The sequence below is a fragment of the Girardinichthys multiradiatus genome, chromosome 23 (assembly GCF_021462225.1).
Source record: "Girardinichthys multiradiatus isolate DD_20200921_A chromosome 23, DD_fGirMul_XY1, whole genome shotgun sequence".
Lineage (NCBI taxonomy): Eukaryota > Metazoa > Chordata > Actinopteri > Cyprinodontiformes > Goodeidae > Girardinichthys > Girardinichthys multiradiatus.
In genome coordinates, this window is record NC_061815.1 from 1755977 (window position 1) to 1781559 (window position 25583).

Below are 25583 nucleotides of genomic sequence, written 5' to 3' on the forward strand. Positions count from 1 at the left end.
TATTAAAACATTTAGCAGAAGAGGGACACAAAGTCAGTAAAAAGAAATTTCAATTGTGTAAAATGAGGTTAAATACTCAGGTCATAATCTTAGCGCAGGGGGACGCACAATTGTAGAAGAAAGAATGACTGCAATATTACAAGTTCTAAAACCAGTAACAAAAAAGCAAATGATGTCCTTCCTTGGACTAACTAATTATTGTACAAACTGGGTGCCAAATTATGCAGAAATAGTAGCTCCATTAAACAAATTAATGTATGAGGAAGAGCTGAAAATGACGTCTGAATTAAGATGGAGTGTAGAAGCTGAAGAAGCATTTACTAACATAAAGCAGGTTCTAGTTTCCAGTACTGCTTTAGCATTACCAGACTATAGTAAACCGTTTGTTCAGATGGTAGATTGCAAGGGACATTTTATGACTTCAGTTCTGGTTCAACAACATGGAGATAAAATGAAACCAATAGCCTATTTCTCTTCAAAACTAGACAGTGTTGCGTGTGCGCAACCATATTGTGTGAGAGCTGTAATTGCTGCCTCCATGGCGGTTGAAGTTAGTGCTACAATAGTGTTATTCCATCCTTTAATTTTAAGGGTTCCCCATGCAGTTTCAGCATTATTGCTGCAGACGAATATGACCTTTCTATCACCTGCTAGACATTTGTCCTGCATGTCAACCTTACTGTCACAACCGCATTTAACTATAGAAAGGTGCACTACTTTGAACTCAGCAACACTGTTACCCACACCTGAGGATGGAATTCAATATGATTGTCAAGAATTAGCAGAAAAAGAAGCAAAAACAAGAAGTGATTTGCAGGATTTACCTCTTTTGCACGGCAAAATAGTTTATGTAGATGGTTCCTCTAGAAAAGATGAGAGAGGGAAGACACAAACAGGATATGCAGTAGTGACAAAAGATACAGTGTTAAAAGCAGAGCAATTACCTTCACATTATTCTGCACAAGCTGCAGAGTTAATTGCGCTAACCGAAACCTGCAAATTATTTGCAGATGAAGAAGTAACTATTTATACTGATAGTCAATATGCATTTGGAACAGTGCATACATTTGCTCAATATTGGAAAAATAGGGGCATGATAACATCTACTGGGAAACCAGTAACACATGCTGATTTGTTAAAAAACTTGTTAAAATCAGTACACCTCCCTAGAAAAATAGCAGTCTGTAAGTGTGCAGCTCACACTTCTGGCACGAGTGATGTCATAAAAGGGAATGCATTTGCAGACAGGAAAGCAAAAGCGGCTGCAGCTGGACAAATCAAAATATTAGTAATGGAAAAACAACATAATATAGATAATATTGTGTTAAAAGAGATGCAACAACAAAGTCCACCACAGGAGATAGCAAAGTGGAAAAAACATGGAGCTGCATTAAAAGACGAAATCTATATGTGACCAGATAATAAGCCTATCTTACCGAAGAACCTATATAAATGGGCAGCAATATTGAGCCATGATGTTTCACATGTCTCAACAGGGGGTATGGTAGGACAGATACATCAATATTATAAAACATATGGATTTAATTCTTATTCAAAACATTTTGTAGAACACGAAGGGGGCGATTTCCAAAATCAAAATACCCTTTCCAAACAATTCATATGGATTTTATTGAGCTAAACCACAGTGAAGGGAAAAAGTTCTGTTTAGTCATTATAGATGCATTTTCTAAATGGATAGAACTATTTCCAACTAAACATCCAGATGCCTTGACTGTGGCAAAAGCACTGTGTAAAGATATCATTCCCAGATATGGGATTCCAGAGACAATGTATAGTGATAATGGAGCCCATTTTGTAAATCAAATAATAAAGAAAATAGGAATTATGTTTCACATAAAGCTTAAAAACCATTGCGCTTACCACCCTCAAAGTGCTGGATTAGTAGAAAGAATTAATGGGACTATAAAGAACCGCCTAAAAAAAGTGTATTGAAGAGACAGGAAGACCATGGACACAGAATCAGAATCAGAATCAGAATCAGAAAAGCTTTATTGCCAAGTACGTTTTTGGACATACAAGGAATTTGTTTTGGCGTAGTCGGTGCAATACAGCAGTGGATAATGCTAGTGTCTGGATCTAGTAAAACTATATATAAACATTACAAGCACCTCAGGGTTAACACCCTATGAAACGTTATTTGGAAGACCATGCAGACTACCACCGTTCAAAAATCAGTGGGAATTAGATGAAGAAGCTAACCTAGCTGATTATATGAGGATTATGTTAGAAAAACAACAGAAACAAAATCAAACTAATGAGGAATGTTCTATTTCCCAGCAGGAAGACCAACTAGTGGAACCAGGGGACTGGGTGTTGATAAGGAGTGTAAAGAAGAAGCATTGGTATACACCTAAGTGGGAGGGCCCATATCAGGTATTGCTAAACACTCCCACGGCAGTAAAAATAGCTGAGAGATCAACCTGGATTCACCATACACATTGTAAAAAGATCATTTCGGTAGAAAGCTCCGTCAGGGGAAGTGATTTATAGACTGATAATAGGGTGGACCCAGACATTTAGAGGCTGGAGAGACCCGAAAGTCAGTGAAGACAATTAAGACACTGGAACCATTTAGAGGAGTAAATAATTTCAGCCAAAATGATTTCTAGATGGATGAGCAATGCTTTCCGATGCTGGGTGTTTATATTTTTCCTCATATTGATTTTTTTATTTTTCTGGTACTTCTGGGAACCAGTCAAGATGAAACAGAATGTATCAACACCTGTTATGAGTTATATGAAACAAGTAGCTCTAAATCAAGGAAGGCAAGATAACCTATCTATGTGCACTAAACAAACTTCTTATACTTATGGCATACAAGTGTGCGTGAAATCTAAAACCATAGCTGTGGTGCTGATCCCACTCATTAGTTTGACTAAACGAGGAAGGAAAGGACAGGATTATAGAAGTCATAAATGGTATTTAACTAATGACAGAAGAGATACCTCATGGTCCACAATGATAGCTGATGAAGGGAACAATTGGACACCAGAGGGGGGCACCACTACTTATGCTAGGCATCAGAAGAAGTTGTTTAAGCTCCATAAAGTGGATAATGCTATCCAGGTAACAATAAACCTCACGCATAACTCTCTATTTCCTTCCGACTACGTTACAACAGGAGGAAAATGTTGGGGTTTTCTCCTGTGGGTCTGGGTTTCAGGAACAGACCCAAATTTTGACCTTTTTGTTTGTGAAGTAAAAACTGAAACGACTCTCTCCCCTAAAGCCACAGCAAAGAGAGTAAAAATTAGGTTAGGAAACTTAACTACAGACGATTGGTTCCAGATTATTACTGGAGTATCAGGAACAAATAATAACTGGTTATTGATGGTAGAGCAAGCTGCTAACATGACTAAAACAGATTGTGTTGTATGTATGGGTCCCAGGCCTTTATTACAAGTAATTCCAGCTTTGATACCACAACCCTGTGTGATGGAAGTAATGAATCAAACTAATCCTAATGAAATGTGTCAACACTGGGATTCTGTTTTTCCTGTGACCACAGCAGATAAGAACAAACCAGTATTCCATAAACGAGTCACCACTGGAAACTACATATGTATAAATATGACAGAGAGAGGCAATAAATTGGGGAATCTCACTGCAGGATGGTGTACTACAATTATAAAGGTGAATAAGTATTTTAGATCAGTCTCTAGAGGAGACATTTGGTGGTGGTGTGGTGACGACAGGTTGTTTGATCGATTACCTTCAAATGTAACAGGACTCTGTGCTCTAATTACTTTATTGTTACCAGTTTCAGTATATCCTGTCAGTAGATGAAGTAACACGTGGACTATCTAGTGTAACCCCACATAACTGGAATAATAGAAAGCGCAGAGCTGCAGCTTGGCAGACTCTACTTACATTGATGCTATAGGTGTACCTCGTGGGGTACCAGATGCGTATAAATTGGTTGATCAAGTAGCCGCAGGATTTGAATCAAGTATCTGTTGGTGGTGTACGTTGAACAAAAATGTAGACAGGATCAATTATATCCATTACAATGTACAAAAACTAGGAAATTGGACACAAAGCGGGTTTGAACTGTCCATGACTAATTGGCTTCAACTTCCCTGATGGCATTCCAGAATAGAATTGCTTTGGACATGTTAGCAGAAAGAGGAGGAGTTTGTGCCATTTTTGGAGAAAAATATTGCACATTTATACCTAACAACACGGCGGCTGATGGCAGCCTAACGAAAGCCATAGAGGGTTTGAGATCTCTAAATGGCAAAATGAAAGAGCATTCTGGAGTAGACACCTCGATGTGGGACTCCTGGCTGGATATGTTTGGGAAGTATAAAATTTTAGTATCATCAGTAATAATTTCCTTTGCAGTGTTTGCTGCAATTTTGACATTGTGTGGATGTTGTTGTATACCCTGCCTCTGTTCTCTGTTTAATCGTCTAATCACCAGAGCTATTTCTCCTATGGAAGACAAAATAACCCAACTGTATCCGTTACTTAAACCTCAGGACGATGGAGGTGATGAGGATGTGATGGACCACTTTTCTGATGTATACCCAGATCCATTTCTATATGGATCTGTGATTTAAATGTCAGTAAGTACCTTCCTTTAGAGATTAATGTTCATTGTAACTAGGGACAATCCTAAATAAAAAGGGGGTTCGGAGAGATGTTCAGAATGGTTGGGGACTTGTAACTGAACATATCTCTGACCGTTCTCCTTGTACGAGTTAATAACTAATACTTTGTGTCTCTCTTCTTTTCTGTGTTGTTTAACTATTGTTAGGTTGGTTAAACCTGACATTCAGGCTGTCAACTAGTCTGTTGTGGCCTGCGCGCCATCAGTTCCAAATCCTTCTACGATTTTGTCACAAATTCCACCAGAAGCTAAATATTTTTTCAGTGATAGACCTGGCAAATGCATTTTATTCTGTCCCTGTACACAAGGACAGTCAGTATTGGTTTGCTTTTGAGTTTGATGGGAAGCCATATTGTTTTACCCGCTTTTTTCAGGGCTACACTGAGAGTCCAACTATTTTTAACACAGCTCTGAAGGACTCTTTGGCTGATCTGACTCTCTCTCCTGGAACTGTCCTTACACAGTATGTTGATGATTTATTATTATCAGCAGGATCAGCAGATCATTGTAGGAAAGATACCTTAAAACTGCTTCAACATATTCATATAAAGGGTCACAAAGTCAGTCAGTCATTTTCTACCGCTTATTCCATAGTGGGTCGCGGGGGATCTGGTGCCTAACTCCAGCAGTCTATGGGTGAGGTACACCCTGGACAGGTCACCAGTCCATCGCAGGGCAACACACAAACAACCATGCACACACTCATTCATACACCTAAGGGCAATTTAGAGTGACCAATTAACCTAACAGGCATGTCTTTAGACTTTGGGAGGAAGCCAGAGTACCCGGTGAGAACCCACGCATGCACAGGGAGAACATGCAAACTCCATGCAGAAAGACCCCCGGTCGGGAATTGAACCAAGGACCTTCTTGCTGCAAGGCAACAGTGCTACCAACTGCGCCACCATGCAGGGTCACAAAGTTTAAAGATCTAAAATGCAGTTCATGCAGGAAGAAGTGGCATTTCTTGGTCATGTTCTCTCACATAAAAGCAGAAAACTGTCCCCTCAGCGCATTGAAGCAGTTCTAAACATCCCAAAACCTGTCACAAAGAAACAAATGATGTCCTTTTTGGTTATGACAGGCTATTGCAGAGCTTACATTCTGAATTACCCTGAGCTGGAAGTGCCTTTGGCCAGTTTAATATTTGGGAGGAGCTTGGCAGCTGCAGACAAAATTAAATGGACAGATGAGGCAGAACTGGCTTTCATTGATTTAAAAACAGCCCTGTCTTCTGCGCCTGCATTGGCTTTACCGAACTCTGACAAGCCATTTATTCAAATGGTGGATGAAAAATCTGGTTTCATGTCATCTGTGTTTTTGCAAACCCATGGTGATAAATTGTGACCTGTGGCTTATTATTCCAGTAAGCTTGATCCAGTTGCAGCTGGGCTGCCTGGTTGCTTGCGAGCTATTGCTACAGCTGAGAAAGCAGTGTTAGTGTCACGAGACATTGTTGGATATAATCCACTGACAGGTTTTGTTCCACATTCTGTTTCCATCATCCTCCTGGAACAAAAGACATCTCATCTATCAGCAGCAAGGTTGCTTAGGTGTTCCTCAATATTATTGGACATGCCTAACATTACAATTAAACGTTGTAACACTTTAAACCCAGCCACACTACTGACTACTGAGGAGGGTGGTGAAAGTCATGACTGCGCAGCTGTCTTAAATGTTGTTGGTACCCCTCGTCCTGACTTGCAAGACACCCCTTTGACTAATCCTGATCTTGTTTTGTATGTAGATGGGTCTTCCTCCTGTTCTGCTGTGGGTCTGAACCAAGTAGGGTTTGCAGTGTGCTCTGACTCAGCTGTTTTGTGCTCAGGTCCTTTGCCAGCGCACTACTCTGCTCAAACAGCTGAATTAATTGCTCTAACTGAAGCTTGCAAGTTGGCTGAAGGAAAGACTGTGACTCTTTACACAGATTCAAGATATTGTTTTGGAGTCGTGCATGATTTTGGGGCATTGTGGAAACATCGCTCCTTTTTGAAATCGGATGGAAAACCTATTTTGAATGCTAGACAAGTGTCTGATCTTTTGGATGCTATTTTGTTACCCGCACATTTGGCTGTGGTTAAGTGTGCTGCGCACACAGGACAGTCTGATTCTGTTTCTAGGGGTAATGCAACCGGGGACTCGGCAGGAAAAACTGCGGCTTTGAGGCCTTTCCCCTCAGATGAAACTTTTCTTTCTCTGACTGATCCGCATGCTGTCACTGTTCCCAAAATGCAATCTTTTGCTACTCCACAGGAAAAAGAGAAATGGCGAAAAGCTGGCTGTATCTTTAACAGCAGTTCTGGCTGGCATTTATCTGATGGTAAACATTTTTTTCCCTGGTTTGCTAAATGGACGCACGGATTGGATCATGTGTCCAAAGGGGTAATGCTGGATATGGTTAAAAAATATTGGTATACAAATGGGTTTTCAGTGGTAGCTGAAAATTATTGTAAAAGATGTTTAATCTGCACAATCACAAGCAGCACATCCACCTCCACAGTTCCCATTTCAGCATTTGATGATGGATTTCATTGAGTTGACACCTGCTGAAGGGAAGAAATATTGTTTGGTGATCGTGGACATGTTTTCTAAATATGTTGAAGCGTTTCCAACAAAACACGCAGACAGCAGTGCTGTTGCAAAATCTTTGTTGACAGAGATTCTTCCCCGTTGGGGGGTTCCAGAAATGATTTCCAGTGATAACGGAACACATTTTGTTAACAAAGCTTTACAGGAAATCAGTAAGCGTCTTGGTTTCTAGTTAAAGGCATATTGTGCTTACCAGCCACAATCAGGTGGAGCAGTAGAACGAGAGAATGGAACAATAAAGAATAAGTTGGCTAAATGCTGTGAAGAAACAGGGTTGTCCTGGCCAAAAGCTCTCCCTCTGGTTCTTATGTATATGTGGATGAGAAATAGATCCAGAGCTAATTTGAGTCCTTTTGAAATTCTTTTTGGGAGAAGGGGGAAGACCGAGTACTAACCTAAGCACACTAACAACTGCTCATTTTAAACATTCCATGTTGGAATATTGTAAGGTTCTGTCATGTTCTCTCTCTCTCTCCCATCAGACGGTGAAAGCTGCCTTACCCCCAGTAGGTGACAGACCCCTGCATCAGTTCCAGCCAGGACAGTGGGTGCTAATTTGAGATACCAGGTGACGTTCCTGGAGAGACAAACGGTGGAGAGGTCCGTTTCAAATTCTGCTGGTGACTCACACTGCTGTGAATGTCCAGGGACGTGACACCTGGGTCCATTTTACGCACTGCAAGGTGTTCACTGGAACACCACCTGAGCAGCATCCTGGTTCTGAACCGCCCACCTGTACCAGCTTGGTAACAGGGCAGCTTGAAGCGCAGAAGCCACTCAGGAAAGGCAGCAGGATTTTTGAGTTTTATTTATGATTTGTTTTCTTTGGAAAAAAAACAGTTTGCTTTCAGTACCAGAAGAAAGGACATTCTACTTCAAGGTCATGATGCAGCTATATGGAAGATGGTCTGTTCTGATGCTGATGATTGGTATTGCAAGTATTTTTATTACTCCTGTGTTCATTTGGGAAAAGGTACAGCAACGACAATGTGTGGCTAATCTGAGTAATTATGCTGATAATACTCATCAGCTAATTCGAAGAGAGATTCATCACTTCTCTGACTACCATGATCATACTGATAATGTCTGGTGGCAACTGATGCATCAAACTGTGAGGAAGATAAGAAATGATAGTTGCTATGTTTGTTGTTTGATTCCACATGCTATTAATCAACCATTTCTGGTACCTGTTCGTATTGATACTGCTTATAATACTTTCTTTCCAGATAACCGGTTGGTGGAGGTCATCTTTCCTTGGGTGAGGAATTATACTGTAAGGGAAAGCAGAAATGTTAGTAGATTTTCTAGTGAGACTAATTTAACATGTGCTAATACAGGAACTCTTTATAGGTTTCGGGGTTATAGAAATCCGATTAAAGATCCAGATATTTGTATTGCTCAGGAACAAAAAACACCTTATTTCCTTGGAAAGACAGAGGGTTGCAAAACTATTATACCAGTTTCATGTGCCTTGACCCACAGAGATACATCTGGACCAAGTCCTCCTAGAACTGATCCTTATACCATTTCAGAATCTTTGGCTCCAGAGCCTTTTGTGTTAACTCTTAATCTTACAGCCTTACCGAATGGAAGTAAATTGAATGGTCAGGCAGGTAAATTAACCAGGGTTCTTGTTACTTTTCCTAGTAGGGATGGGTATTCGTGTCCTAAGAACATGGTTTGGATGTGTGGAAATAGATCATATCTGTATCTGCCTGCTAGGTGGTCTGGAGTTTGCTATCTAGCTCACTCACTACCCACAGTCACTACTTATGATTCAATCAGCCCATTATTAGAAAGGAAGACAATGTTCAAATGGCAAAAGAAAGCTAGGATTCCAGATTGGAAAGGGATTTTGGGTACACTTATTCCTAGTTACGGTGCTGCTAACGCCGCCCATAGGATTAATGAGTTGTCAGTTGAGTTGGAAAATCTTACTGCTTTAACTCAGGAAGGTTTCACTGTTCTGACCAAGGAGCAGCAGGCTGTTAGAACAATGAGTTTGCAAAATAGAATGGCTTTGGATTATCTGTTAGCTGAGAGAGGTGGTGTTTGTCATTTAATTGGGGAACAGTGTTGCACTTTTATTCCTGATGTGTCTAACAACATGACAAGTATCCATGATAAATTAGGGGATTTGCTGACAACCCAACAGACAGAAAATATGGGTTCTTTTTGGAATCCTTGTTCCTGGTTTATTACTGGTGGTTGGACATCCTGATTAATGAAGATTAGAGTAATTCTTTTATTTTTATTTTTTATTTTGATGTTTCTTTCATGTTGCATTATTCCAATGATTAAAGGAATGGTGATGAAACTGATAAATATTTCCATGCTAAAAGTTGATAAGCATGTAGACTTAATTTCTGTTTTTAATGACTATGGTGATTCTGCATCTGAGATGACAGATGATATGGATAACAATGGATTTTATATTGCTTAAGATGCTATAATGATGTAATAACTCTAAACTGTTTGGGGAGTTAATACTGATGCCCAGCATTCTAGTGGTATAAATAGAGCTTTGGTGATTTATTTATTTTTTAAAGTGTTGTCATCCTTATTATTTCAGCTTTGTTTTGCTAGTAATTTGAGAAAATTAGATCTTAGAAAAGACCATGGCATTAACACATGTATTTGTTGTATGTTTTTTTTTTTTTTGTTTGTTTCACTTTGATTATAATCTTGGGTGATGGTTTTGTAGAATTTTCTTTTAGTTATGTGATTAACTTGTATTATCTTGTAATCAGAAGAAAGGAGTGTAATGGAAAATTATTTTAAAATGTTCTGATCTTTCCTTTTCCTCTCTCATTCGATTCTGTGTTTTATCACTCAGAGGTGACCTTCCATCTACCTCTCTCCTCTGACTCTGACCTCTGTGTTTTATTAGTGTTTAGTACTTAAGAGGAGATGACCTTTAAATTAATTATCAGGAGATTTATGGTTAAACATTCCCTGAAGGGTTATGTCCCGAGAAAGAGCAGATGGGCGTTCTCCTAATTGACTTTGTTACCTCTGACCTGGGGAGGGTCTAGGAACCATAAAACTAAACTCTTTGAAGTTGAGACAACACTCTCATTTTGCTATAAATATGATTTGTACTTTGTGTTCGTGGCCCTGCTTAACTGACTTGCTCAGAGTCATTCAAACGCTGATTGCCTTTGAATAAATTTTATAAAGACAAAGTCTGGACTTTCTTTTGTTGTGAGTTAATTTCTCTCCCACATTGATAAGAAAATCCACAACAGTAGGAATCCTCAATTAAACTGGGCTGATTCCCGCATCGAGGCTTGGAGCGAGGACTGTCACGTCTTCATTCTGCCATCCCTACCAGTTCCACTCACTCTGATGACTCTGACCATCAACCTGATCTGTCTCATGTAATCTCTCATTACCATGACCTTAACACTATTTTCTGTAAAGATCTGGCCATGGGGAACAGTATATCAACGACTCTCTCAAAGCGGGCATTATTCGTCCATCATCCTCTCATGTCGGTGCTGGTTTTTTTGTTGTTAAGAAGAAAGATAAGACCTTGAGATCTTGCATTGTCTACAGATGACTAAACCAAATAACCATAAAAAACTAATACCCACTTCCTCTCCTAGCTTCCGCCTTTGAGATCCTTCGAGGAAACACCATTTTTACTAAACTCGATCTTCGCAACGCCTACCACTTGGTCCACATCCGAGAAGAGGATGAGTGGAAAACAGCCTTTAAAACTCCTCTGGGCCACTTTGAATATTTGGTCATGCCGTTTGGACTGACCAGTGCCCCAGCAGTATTTCAGGCTTTAGTTAACGATGTCCTCAGGGACTTCATTAATGTATCCGTGTTCATTTACCTTGACGACATCCTTATCTTTTCTAAAGACCTGGAATCTCACACAAACCACTTCTGTCAAGTAGTGCAGTGTCTCCTGGAAAACCGTCTTTGCGCTAAGGCTGAAAAATTTGAATTTCATGTGCCTACAATAACCTTTCTGGGTTTCATTTTTGAGGGTGGACAGGTCAAGGGTGATCCCAGCAAGATCTAGGCGGTGATGAGCTGGCCCACTCATAATACCAGAAAAGAGCTAGAACGCTTTTTGGGGTTTGCCAACGTCTACAGAAGATTCATCAGAAACTTCAGTCTCCTGGCTTCACCTCTAACAGCATTCACATCCACTAAGACGACTTTCCATTGGACCCAAGAAGCAGAGGAGGCTTTCCAGTCATTAAAGGAAAGGTTTTGATTTGCCACCATCCTGGTACACCCTGAACCCAAGCTCCAATTCATATTGGAGGTTGATGCCTCCAATACCGGTGTTGGAGCTGTCCTCTCCCAAAAGGCAGCTAAAGATGACAAGCTTCATCCCTGCACCTTTTCCTCCAGGCGTTTTTCTCCACCTGAAAGAAATTATGATGTGTGAGATTGAGAGTTACGAATCGAGAGTTACTGGCCCTGGAAGACTGGCGTCATTGGCTGGAGGGCACTTCACTCCCCATAATGATCTGGACTGACCACAAAAATCTGGCTAACCTCCAGTCAGCTAAATTCCTCAACTCCCATCAGGCCCATTGGTCCTTTTTCTTTTCAAAATTCAACTTTACCATCCCCTACAGACCCGGCTCTAAAAAAACACCAAACCTCACTCCTTCTCCTGACAGCCCCCCTACGAGGTTGACCCCAAACCAGAAACCTTCAATCCCGAGTCCTGTGTCATAGGTTTCCTTACCTGGGACAATGAAGGGCGAGTTCGGCAAGCAAAGGCTGATGAACCAGATTCAGGAGGAGATCCTCCTGGTCGAATTTGCGTCTCGTCCTCCATGAGGTCCAAAGTCATTCACTGGGCTCATGCATCCCTTTTTTCGGGTCATCCTGGCTCTAGTCTAACCATGCCTTCATTATAAGGTACTTCTGGTGGGAGACCCTAACCATGGACGTGGTACAATACATCAATGCCTGCTACTTCTGCGCCCACAACAAAAACTCCCATCTACCTCCAGCTGGTCTCCTCCACCCTCTGTCCATCCCCAGTCGAATCTGGTCCCATATTGCACTGGACTTTGTAACAGATTTGCCTCCATGAAACCATAAAACAGTCATTCTTTCCATAATAGATTGGTTCTCCAAAGCATGTCATCACATCGCCCTTACTGAACTGCCATCTGCTGCTTTCATTGCCAAACTTCTCATAAATCATGTTTTCATTATTCAAGGACTCCCCACTGAAATCGTTTCCGATCGAGGCTCTCAGTTCATCTAACAGGTATGGAAAGATTTTTGCTCCATTCTTGGAGCCCAGTCAAAACTCTCCTCTGGTTTTCACCCCCAGACCTGATATTAACTTTTACCTGAGGAACGTGAACGAGCAGAGCCCACAATGACTCAGCAGACAGGGTACTGACTCTTGACTCATTTCAGTATCCTGGCGGTCGAGCGAGTGTGAATGATTAAACCAAGAAATGGAAAACACTCTTGAGATGCCTCTGCACCAATAACCCCAAATTTGGAGCAATAATCTCACCTGGGGTGAGTACGTACACAATTCCCACATCTCTGCAGTCACAGTTATGTCACCATTTGAAGCATCTCTTAATCCTCCCATCCTCTTGTCCTGAACCAGTTCTCCCTTCAGTCAGAACACACTTCAACCATTGCAAAAGAGTATGGTACCAGACCAAGACAGCACTCCAGCAATCACCCTTTCATAATAAAAGACATGCAGATCGGAGGAGGAGACATATTCACCCGGACAAGAGGCTTGGCTCTCTGCCAATAACTTTTCCTGAAGGCTTATTCCCTGAAACAGAATCCAAGATTTCTTGGTCGTTTCAAGACCGAAAGCATCATCAGTCTGTCCTCTATATGCCTCAAACTTCCTTCACATCTCCGTGTTCATTCTACCTTCCACGTTTCCCATATTAAACCAATCCTTCCTAGTTCTCTGTGCCCAGAATCACCATATCCATCTCAAAGTAAGCCTTGCATTTACCCTTCTACATTCACTGCCATTTACCCAGTTACTGATCCTCATCTCTGCCTCAGTGATTTGATCCCAGAAGCCAGACATCTACGGAGCCCAGATACGGTCAAAGAACAGTCTTTCAATAAACTTGTCAAATCTTTTCCTGTGTCTAACTTGTGCCTGCTCAAGAGTCTCCTGGTTCAGAACATTAATATGACAAACTTGGCTTCTACCTGAACAGTTTATCATTGACACTCACACAATGAATGATTGGAGACTTCCCCTTTAACGACATTTCCGGGCGACTTATTTTGCTTATTTTTATCATGCTTATTTTGTGTTACAGTTGTCTTTTATTGTGTCTTTAATCCTCACATCATGTCAATTGTGGTATTTAATTGTGGGAGTATTTAACGGTTGTAATTATCAAAGGCGTTGAGCCACAATTACAACACCAGAAAACATCTCTGTTCTTGATTCATAAATGAAGATTTTGGTTAAGAAATACATTTTGTCAAATTATTTTGATGATTTTTAATTATAATTATTGATAAAGATTAATTAATCAATAATCATAATTCCAACAATGGGGAGCGATAAACCACAGCGAAAAGAGTCAGTTTCTTCCACTCAGGGTGGTCTGAAAACAACAATATTATCATTTATCACAATAATTCCTGGGACAATTAATCGCCCAGCAAAATGTTTTATCTTGACAGGCCTGAGTCTGCAGTTTTGCCCTAAGGTCTGCAGGGTGTTAACTGTTTTACAGTTATTAGAAATTACTATATGCACTTTTGACTCTCCATGAGAAGCTGTGCTATTATTTGTTGGACAATTTAGAGTTGAACCCAATGTACATAAATGTTATGGATGATCATATCTTACTTTGCTTATCAATGTTGTAGGTGATGTCATAATTCAGCAGTTTGCAACCTTGGCCTCAATGGAAGGACGAGATGAGTGTTTCCTGTCCTATAAACCAATGAAGGAGAGACTTGATGTGTTTCTTTGCACAATTCTCAGCACACCTTACCCTGACTTACTACAGTTTTGCAAAAGTCTCCTCCTTTTGTCCCATGGACAGGCCACTGTTGAAAGAGGATTTTCAATCAACAAAGAGGTGAAAAACCTGTAACCTCCAGGAAGAATCCCTGGAATAACTTCGATTAGTCTGTGACTGGATCAGCAGTTGTGGGGGTGTTTTAAAAGTGCCTCTGCTGCATCTGCAAGATCTCAGTACAGACTGCACCTGGAGAATGAAAGAAAAAAGAAGGAAAGTGCAGCACATGCTCTGAAGAGGAAGGCAGCAGAGGAGGAGCTGTTAGACCTCAGAACCCAGCGTCGGGTACTAAGCAGTGTCAACTTAGACTTTTTTGTGCAGATCATATCCCATGGAGATTGTCCCATCTAATTAGCTCTTTCAAATGGTATAATTTGTTAGATAATTTCCCGCCTGAATCTAATTTTAAACTTTATAGCAAAGGAGTCAAATGGGTGTAATAAATATTAGAATAAAATAATTTGAAGTCCCCTTGCCAATTACTTATGTCTCCATAAAACTATTGGATTGTATTACAATGGCAATTAGGATTTCATTAAAATCTATAAATGGAGGATCATTTATATTGGAGGAATTATCAGAGACATCAGGGCATACTGGCAGTGTATTGTGACTTCACACACATACACACTTGTCTCTCTTCTAAAGGTGATCAGTTTACTTCATCATAACTAAACTCCACTCAGCAACATCTATCTCTGTGCCATGAACTCCTCAGAAGGCCAGCTGCACCTTCCTGGATAGAACAGCAAACCATGGTGTAAATTTGTTGTAAGATCCTTGAATTCAGACTCATAGGTTAACACACACACAGAACCACACACACAAACACAGACAGGCTACATATGTAACTGCTCATCCCAAAATCCATGACTTGCAGCAGTTGAAGAAAATATATCACCACCTCATTGGTTTCATCATGCAGTATGTCTGTAGTAACAGGAAGAAGTTGACCAGAACCAGAATCCTTTTTCTGAAGGTTAAACGTTTGCTGATGCATAAATATTTGTGAGGTCTATTCCTTCTGGATGTCTTTTACTGCAGTCCATTCAGTTTTCTTTTGGATCCACATAAAGGTTATTTACTGTTACTAATTGGACGTTTGAATTGCTGTTCTGTCATGAAGTGATCATGGTGATAAGTGACAAACTCACAAGGAGCTGTTCTCACTTAATCACCTCATGCGCCATCCATCTATTCTCAAACACTCACCTTCCACACTGACCTTTGATCACTGTAAGACAAACAGAGCATTAAAGGCTGCATACACGCTGCCAATGAAAAATGGCTTATTGAAACTTGAAAGTGCAAAATGTGACCCAAAGAGACTGAATTGTGCATTAAAGTTCTCATTTGTACTCTATGAAATACATGGATCCCACCCTTGTGTTTTTGTTACATTTCTTTAGATATGGTACCTCACTATCTAGAGCGTTTCACACCCTCTGAATCAAGCCTGCGTTCATACAGAATCCCTGAGCCCTTTGAGTTATGTGTAAATGAAAAAATGCAGATTTTTATACAGGCTTAAGAGTTGCTTCTTTTCTCATGTCCATTGTTGTTTAAAGACAAAAAGAGTTTGTTGGCAGTGGGTCTAGAATGAGAAACAACAATATGATTAGCACCTGGAGTCTCTTTTAATGACACTAAAATCTGGAATTGAGTAAACATCTGAATTCATCCTAAGACTTTGAAACACAGAGTGAGACTAGCAACAAGGAGAAATCAATATATTTCTCCCAACAGACATAATTGTCTCTTAATTTCACATTTCAAATTTGATATTAGTTGCATCAATACACACAGTATCAACACCTCCCCTGAAATTACCACACAATCAAACTCAAAATTAGTCATACTCATAACCATAATCACATTGATTTAAGATCATTTTTATTTCACCAAGAAGTTTATGATACAAAATGAGACATTTCTCAACATCCATCCATCCGTCTGTCCGTCTGTCCGTCCGTCCGTCCGTCCGTCCGTCCATCCATCCATCCATCCATCCATCCATCCATCCATCCATCCGGTCCATGAGGGAAACCAAGACACCCCTCTCACAGTGGGGATCCACGCCATTCCCAGGCAAGCTAGTTCTGGATCTCCCCTGGGCTTTGCTTTTTAGCTCAGCTCTTTTATCACCACTACCGCATTACTGCAGAAGAAGCCTCAGTCTGTCTATCTCCCGTTCGATCCTACTTTTAGTCATGAACATTACTTTTTACATTTTCATTTTATTACATTTTCAAAATATATTAAAATAATGTAAAATAAGTGTTTTATGAAGTGTTTTGTTTAAGTTCAGTTTTTATTCATTTATTTAAAAGGGCAAAATTATTTGTAAAAAAAACTCTTTATTGGCATTACAACACTCAACCCCTTCTTAGTGTTTAGTGGAGGCCTGAGGAGATAAGGGAGTCAGAATGCTGAAGTTGACCAGCGTCCGAGTTGTGGTAGGGAAGCTGTGTAAACTCCTTGGTTAGCTGCTGAAGTGGTTTCCCCGATTCTGAATGAGTGACCTGAGAACTGACTAGGGGGAAGGTTGCATTGAACTAAAGTTTGCCTCAGAAATTTGAGGAACCAGGAGGCGATCATGGGCACTCCTTCTGGAGTGAGGAAAAGGGGCGTGAAGGTTCAGCTGATTTTGTGACGTTTGAGAGCAAAAGTGAACATGGCTTGGAAAGGACAAAATGGGCCATCAAGGCGAGCAATGAAAAGGAAACATGGAACTTTAGTTTTGTTTGTTTGAGGTAAAGTTTGAAATGGTCTGGATAGAACTTGAGTTCTGAAAAGGCTAAATCTCTAGATGGATGGAATGAATTAGAAGGAGAAGTAAATTTTTTGGAGAAAAATTGATGCCTGCTAATAGGCTGTGGATGTAGGGGAGCTGGAAACAACGGTGTTAAAAACAATGAATAATGAAAGCAAGGACTGTTTGAATGCAAACTGTGTACAATGGTGTGTTATTAGAAAGACAAAAAAAGTTTTGTCAGGCGAAAGAATAGGATTTGAAAGTGGAAGGAGCTAGACCTGAGATACAGCAGTGTTTGGCTGATTGCAATGGAGGAAGGAGAGAGAGGAATAATCGGAGTCGGGTGAAAGACCTGAAAATTTTAAACGAGACAGAGCATCAATGACTGAATTAGAATAACCTGGAACATGATGGGCAGAAATGATGAAGTTATGAGTTACGGCCAGCCAGGATTTGACGGAGATAAGAGCTATGTCCGTGAAATGACCTTACTAATATTGTCTGTTTATAAAATGTTTTGTAAGAGTTTTTTATTCTGCTTTGGCAGTAATGCAGTTAATGCTTATATTTTGAAAACACAAAATCTGGGAAGGTGCTGTAAATCAATTGTCGCAAACTGAACAGAGCAGCGCCAACCCGGTGTGCAGTGCGGAAGTGTGCTCCACGATTATTATGGGAAAAGATATAGTTAAGATGTATCGAAACAGTAAATGGTTCCTTAGCGCCTGGTTGATAAGGGAACGAGATTGGTATAAAAGTTCAAATGCGTAAATGAATATTTAGATATCTATGGAGCAAACAGGTTGCTGTTAAAAGTAGCAGTTTTATTTTCTGTCCCAGTAGAGGGTGCTAATATTCTTTTGGTAAGTTAGTCATGCTTAATCGCAATATGAAGGTTTACTTGTTTCAATATTATAAGCTAAGTAAAGTCACAGACAGTTGAAAAATTATGTGTTCCATTTTATTTTATTTAATGGTACAGAGAAAATATAGAAGGTTATAATTACAAGTTTATTAAATATAGGTAGTAAAACAGAGTAAAAGCACTCAAGGGAAAGACTGTCAATGATTAAAGGGGGTTGTAATAATTTAAGGTAAATAATTCATTTATGGTAAATAATATAAACACATAAATAGTATAAACACAAGAGAAGGTTTTAAGTGCTAAATTTTGAAGTCGATGTGTTGATCCTTACTGGGATCTGTTTCCAACCAAGTCCAGTGTTGACACTACAGAAAAAATCCCATCAAGAGACTAGATGGTCTGGAAAGCCAGGAAGATTGCAGACTTCTACAGGGTCAAAGATTAACCCATTCTCTATGATGTCTGAGCTTGCCCTCTACTTGGAGGAGTAAGGGAACTGATACAGCAAGAAAAAGACCATGAACAAGCAGATATAAAAAGATAGGTTATAAGCTAGGTTTTGTGCTGCTGTAATAAAATGGCAGACAGTCCAAATGCTGCTGGTCTTTAAAGATGCATTCCTTTGAAAAGTAAGATTTTGTGCTCTTCTAACAGATCTGTGTGTTACCATAGCAAAACCTTTCCCCGGATAAATAAAAATTCAGCAACAACTGTTCAGCTCTAAAAAACTAAAGGTGATATAAAAGCACTCAAATAAACTTTGCTTTATGTCTCAGAAAAAGAAGGAGATGCAAGTTTTATAACATGGACTATCAGAGTTTGCTTAGCATGTGTGAACGTGAACGGGTTAGTTGAGGAAGGACGGAAGAAACAGGAAGTTACAGCAATGTGGCACAGAAGAGTTTTACTATTGTTTAAAACAATATTGCAACCACAGATAATAAGAACTAAAATAAATATAATAAATTAATAAAAGCAAATCCAGCCATGTTCTGTACAGTGCAACCTTTTCACAGTTCCTTCCACCAGACATATGGCACCATACACACTTATTAGTAGGTGTAGCATGCCCTCTCGAACAAGGACGAGACTTTACTGATGGTTTTATGAGATTTTATTCCTTTCCTTTCCTTAAACCTTGTTCCATTCTGATAATCACCATATCACCACCGAAAGAGCTGCAACACATACAGATATGTGTAACTAGGTTTACATCATTCTGTTTTACCTGCTATATTCACTTTATACAAACATCTCAACAACTACTAAAGAATGTTAAGTGCTTACATCAACATACCTTTTGCCTCTTCGGAGGGCTGCCAGTATAAACAATGTTTACCGTTGCTCCATATGAAACTTATACCGTACTTGTGAATACATGTTACCTTACGTACAACTACGTTACACCGGAACTGTGAGTTCAGAATAAAAGCATGCAGCTCACAACAGGAAGTCAATAACCTCATTCAAGACTTCAAACAAAAGACTGCAACACTTTCTAATTTGCTTTCCCAAATAAGCATATGGTTATTTACACTCCCACCAAATTATGAGTGTTTGTGTTCATTAGGACAACAAAACAAATAATTTTCACCAAGAAATAACCACTTCTTATCATTTGCTTATACGCATTCTAGTATCAAAATAAGCTTTTGCACTGGACGTTCCACAATGGAATGCCTACTAGAGCTCTGACCTTTGTTATTCAGTCTCTTATCTCCAAAAGAGATTTTTACTCTTCTCACGAGTCCGTCCTTGCTAACAACAGTCTCCAGGACTCTGGCAAGTCTCCACTCACATCTGGGTAAAGGTTAATCAATGTCCAATACAACATCACCTACTATAAGATTTATTTTGGGTGAGTGCCAGCGCTGCCTGGCAATTAGATTGTGCCGATACTCCCGCCTCCATCTGCACCAGAACTGCTCTGCCAAAAACTGCACACGACACCATCTCTTTGTTCCATAGAGGTCCTCCTTCAGAAAGACACCAGGTGGAGGCAGTGAAGTGCTGGATTTCATGTGGAGCAAGTGGTTAGGGGTAAGTGGTTCTAAGCTGTCAGGGTTGTTAAGGTTGTCCACAGTCAAAGGGCGACTATTGACTATGGTCATAGCTTTGTAGAGTAAAGTTCTTAATGAAGCATCATTAAGTCTGCCATGTGCAAGTGACAGAGTAGTATTTAACACACTTCTAACTGTCTTTATTTGACGTTCCCACACTCCGCCTGCATGACTGGAGTGAGGTGCATTCATCAAAAAGTCACACTGTTTTTGGGACAGATAAATGCTCAGTCTCTGGGTGTCTAATTTGTTTAAAGCATCTTTAAACTAATTTTTTGCGCCAACAAAGTTTGTCCCTTGATCACAATGAATTTGGCGGACTGCACCTCTGATAGCAATAAAACACCTTAATGAGTTAATGAATGTGTCAGTGGATAAGTCTTCTAAAAGCTCCAAATGAATGGCACGAGAGCAAAAGCAAGTGAATAATGGTCCATAGCGTTTATGTTGTTTTCTTCCCTCTGTAGTAACAAAGGGGCCAAAGCAGTCCATACCGCAGAATGTGAAGGGTGGGGATGGCTCTAAACGTTCAGCAAGTAGATCGCTCATTCTCTGGCCCTCTGGAGCTCTGCGTAGTCTGCAACAAATGACACATTGCCGGATGAATGAAGCAACAGTTCTGCTCATCCCAGGGATCCAGTAGCCACTGGATCTTTTTTCATTTATTGTGAAGCCCTTTCCTTGATGCTTCACTTTGTCATGACAGTGAACTATTATGAGGTTGGTCACATGATGCTCCTTTGGAATAACAATAGGGTGTTTGAAAGAGTCTTCGACAGATGAAAGTCTCCCTCCCACCTTGAAAAGACCATCCGTGTCCATGAAAACGTCCAGGTGATGAAGTTTGTTGTGATGTGGTAGCTGGCTGCCTTTGTTCAATAGTTTAATCTCCTTTCCATACATTTGTCTTTGTAAATTCTGAATGATGAGGGTTACTGCCGTTTCTTGTTCACTCACTGTAGCAGGTGCATCTGATTTTACTTTCTTAGCCCACCTTATGAGACGGGCTACAGCTTTGACTGAGTTAGACCATGACGAGAACTTTGACAAACGTTCTGCAAGGTTGAATGTCTCTGTGACGTTAGTTAACATTGTTTGGGTCTTTCTGACTTCTGGATCTCCAATAGAAAGATCCTGCTCTACCCTCTGTGTTGTAGGCAGGTCTTTTTTCCAGAGAAACGAGGGACCAGTGAACCAGTCAGATGAGAGAAGCTCAGAGACAGATCTTCCCCTAGATGCACTATCAGCTGGGTTCTCTTCTGATGGCACATAAAGCCATTGCTGAGGGCTGGTACTCTGGCGAATCTTTTGGACTCTATTTGCTACAAAGATATGGAAACGACGTGCATCGTTGTTTATGTAGTCCAAAACTACCTTTGAATCAGTCCAGTAATACTCTTTGACATTAGCATAACCTAGTTCCTCTCTTAGCATGTTACTAACTGTGACTGAGACCACAGCTGCTGTTAGCTCAAGTCTAGGTATTGTAGTCAGCTTGATAGGGGAAACCCGAGCTTTGGCCATTACTAATGAACAGTGGATTTCATCTTTTACGTTTATGGCTCTTACATAGGTGCATTGTCCATAACCACTAGTACTTGCATCAGAAAAATGATGCAATGCTATTTCCTTAGGCTCCCCAAAACTATGTTATGTTTACCTTGTCTATGTTGGCAAAATCACGTTGCCAGCTTTCCCACCTTAGCTTTAGTGCTTCCGGCAGGGGGTCATCCCAGTTGATACCCTGGTGGCACATTTCCTGTAGGATTCCTTTTCCTTTTAGCACATATGGCGCCAGGAAGCCCAGGGGGTCGTAGATGGCTGCAACAAGATGCCTCGGCGTGTTGATGGTTGCTCCTTTAAGGTGTTATCAAATCTAAAACAGTCCTTTTTAATATTCCATTGAATGCCTAAAGCCCTTTCTTGTGGAATGTTTTCAAATGATAAGTCTTTTGTTGTTGTGTCCATTGCATATTCAGATGGTGGGATGCTTTGTAGAACAGCATGACTATTTGAGACAAATTTGTGCAGGAGGATCCCTCCTTGCCTGCAAATCTCTGCGGCCTCTTGTGCAAGCTGTATTGCCTTTTTAACAGTGTCTGTGCTTGTGACTCCATCGTCCACATAAAAGTTCCTTTCCATAAACTCTGGTCCCGCAGGGTGTGAGTGACAATGCTCCTTTGCTAAGTACTTTAGTCCATAATTTGCACACCCTGGGGATGATGCAGCCCTGAAAAGATGTACCTTCATCCTGTAGACTTGCGGCTGAGTCTCTGTGTCGCCATTTTTCCACCACAGAAAACGCAAGTAATCTCGGTCGCACGGCTGAACATGAAACTGGTGGTACATCTTCTTTATATCACACAGAGCAATGGGATGTTGCCTAAACCGCAGGAGGATGCCTGTTAGATTATTGATAAGGTCTGGTCCTTGGAGAAGATGATCATTTAGGCTTGTGCCTTCATATTTGGCAGAGCAATCAAACACAACACGTAGTTTAGTGGGCTTTTTGGGGTGATAAATCCCATGGTGAGGGATGTACCATTGTTCCCCTTGTTTTCTCTCATTGTGTACCTGCTCGACATCACCTCTTTCAATAATGTCTTTCATGTACGTTATATAGTCTCTTTTGTAGTTTTCGTCCTTATTGAACTTCCGTTTTAAGTGTTCAAGTCTGATTTCAGCAAGCCTTCTGTTGTCAGGTAAGTGTGGCCTTATTTTGAATGGTAGAGGCATCTCAAGGTGACCTTGTTCAGTTTTCCTTATTCCTTCCTTAAGCATGTCCAAAAAAATGAGATCCTCTTGTGAGACCATTTTGTCACTTACTTTAGTATCCTTAAAATCTGACTCTAGCATATTAATCACATCCATGGGAGTCACAGGAGGCAATTCCTTTACTGTGACTCTATGACACAAACTTGATTCTGTTACACTGAAAGGTGGTGTTGAGCCTCCAACGACACTCCACCCTAGATCTGTGAGGATTGCATATGGCTCATAATCTCGTCCTAGTACCACTTGTCTTGGTGCTAATGTTCTGGGACAGTTAAATCCAATGAGCAGTCCTACATCACAGCTCAGGAGAGGTGGTATCTCATCAGCAATTTCCATCAAGTGGGGCCATCGTTTTGCTGTGTCACTGGTGGGTATATTGTCACAGTTAACTGGTATGCATTCCTTAGTGTATGAAGGTGGAAGGTTAATGCGAATATCTGAGTTATAACCTCTCACACACAATCCTGATACTCTGTGACTCTTGATAGTAGAGTTTACACCAAGCATGGTTGTTAGCTTTAGCTTTACAGGATGTGTATCTGCTTTTAACTGGTTGCTTACTTCTTCACTGACAAATGTGCTGTCACTTTGTGTGTCTAATAGTGCATACACTAACTGCTCTTTAGCGGGGCTCTGAACCATGGACACCCATACAGGAACAATCATTGATGTGTTACTTGATTGACCTACCCTTGTCACATTGAGAGCCGTAGCTGCTGTAGTTTCATTTGGAGAGCCTGGAGCTGTGTCAATAAGGCCTGGAGATCTTTCTTTCATGTTGTGATTTTCATTGTGTAGACAGCTGGGATGCCTTCCTTTACAAATGTCACAGGTGTGGCGATGGCGACAGTCTCTTGCATTATGGCCCACTTTTAGGCATCCAAAACACAGTTTATTATCCTTAACATATGTGCGCTTTTCTTCTAAGGGCTTAGCTGAAAAGTCTGAGCACTTTGACAGCTGGTGTTTCTCATCTTTGCAAAACATGTAAGGTATCTTTAATGTCGTGCTGTCTGTCCTTACTTTGTTGTTTTGCACAGTGGTTTGAGTTGTAAAGACTTGAGTGAATCTGTTTGGTTTAACTTCTTTTGACCGTTTCTCATAGGATGAGCCACATGAGTGAAGAGCATATGAAGAAGTTACTGGGTTGCATGCAATCTCTGCCTCCACTGCCACAAATTGTGCAAAATCCTTGAAAGGGGGAAAGTCCTTGCCGTCCATGACTGTGACCTGGCGATTCCAACGGGCAGCCAACCGATCTGGAATCTTTTGCAACAATTTTTGATTCTCCTCGCAGTCACTTAGTATCTCTAAGCCTTTTACATGTGGTGTGGCTTGAAGACATGCATTTAAGAAATCTGAAAATGCCCTTAAACCTTCAGCATCCTTTGAGCTTATTTTAGGCCATTTAGACAATTTGTCTCTGAAAGCTCTTTGGACAACAAAGGGTTGTCCATAACGTTGATCAAGCTTTTGCCATGCATCCTTATATGCCTCGTCATCACTGCGATAAAATGTGCCCTCAAGACATCCTTTTGCTGGGCCTGCGACGTACTTTTTCAACAGGTGAAGTTTATCAGCAGATGATATGCCTTTGCAGTCTACAAGGGAGGTGAATGAATCCTTCCATTCAATATAGGAGATTGGATCTCCGCTGAAAACTGTGGGCATTGGCACTGGGATTCTGTTTATGGCTATACTGTTTTGAATTGCCTGGGCCAATTGGGAAATGTCTGTAGAGGGTGCTTGAGTAACAACTGGAGAGTTTGGAGTGTTTACAGTGAGATTTGTGGAAGTAAACATATCGTTTTGTGGCAACAGTGGCAGAGGTAAGCCACTAGAGGGTGATGGTGCTTCATGAACAGATTGGTGGTCAACAGAGAAGAACATTTTACACTCTTGGAGTTGCTGATTATCCATATCCTTGTTTAATTCTCTGTCATATATCTCAAGTTTTGCACGAGCAGCTAATATTTCCTTTTCTGCCTTTAAACGCTCAAGTTCTGATTTTTGTATATCTAATTCCTTTCTGTGTTGCTCCTCCATGTCTCTTATTCTTTCTTTTTGTTTAATTTCTTCCTGCACAATTTTAAATTCAACTTCCTTTGCCGCTAATTCTGCTGCTGCATCAATCCTTTTAGTAGCAATGCTTGAAGTGTCAGACTGTTTACTAACGCTTGAGAGAGAAGCAGTACCATAGATGGAGCGGGCGAATTGGTGTGACAGTAGCTGATGAAGACGCTGCCTTTCTTTCTCTGAATCAAATTCTTTGATTGCTGTTATACGTTCATTCAGTATTTTCATAATGTCCTTTGTTACAGCTTCGCAGGAGTCCATTTTGCGTCTTATGTCAGACGATGGTGTAATACGCTCCCTTATTTCACCGTACACTTTCATCATGTCTTCTAATCCCTTTTCGATATCATCTGCCATTGCACATAACTTTTGCTCTGATAAGTCAGTCTTTAAACACTCTCTAGATGTTCTGATTAGCCCTTTCCATTGTTCATAACAACTTAGCAGTTTTTTCTCCCTTTTAATCAGTTCTTCATTCTGGTAAGCTAGCATTTTCTCTGTTAGCACACTCGCTCGCTCTGAGCGCCTTGGTAACGAAGACTCAGCCGTAGAATCCATTTTGTGTAGATCAGCTAATTGACTCTCTTTGCATTCAACATTGTTCTTTAATTCCTGCCTTGACACACTTTCTGTATTTCTTAGGTGTAATAAAACTCTTGTTTCTTTGATTTCCGTTTGTAGCTTACTTGTCTGCTCTTCAATGCTGTCCATTTCTCCTGTTTTTTATAACTCACGGCGCCGTTAGCCTTTAGCCATAGTTGCTACAACTTGCTGCCTGTGCCGTTGACTTTAGCCTTCATGGGCAGCTCGATGTATC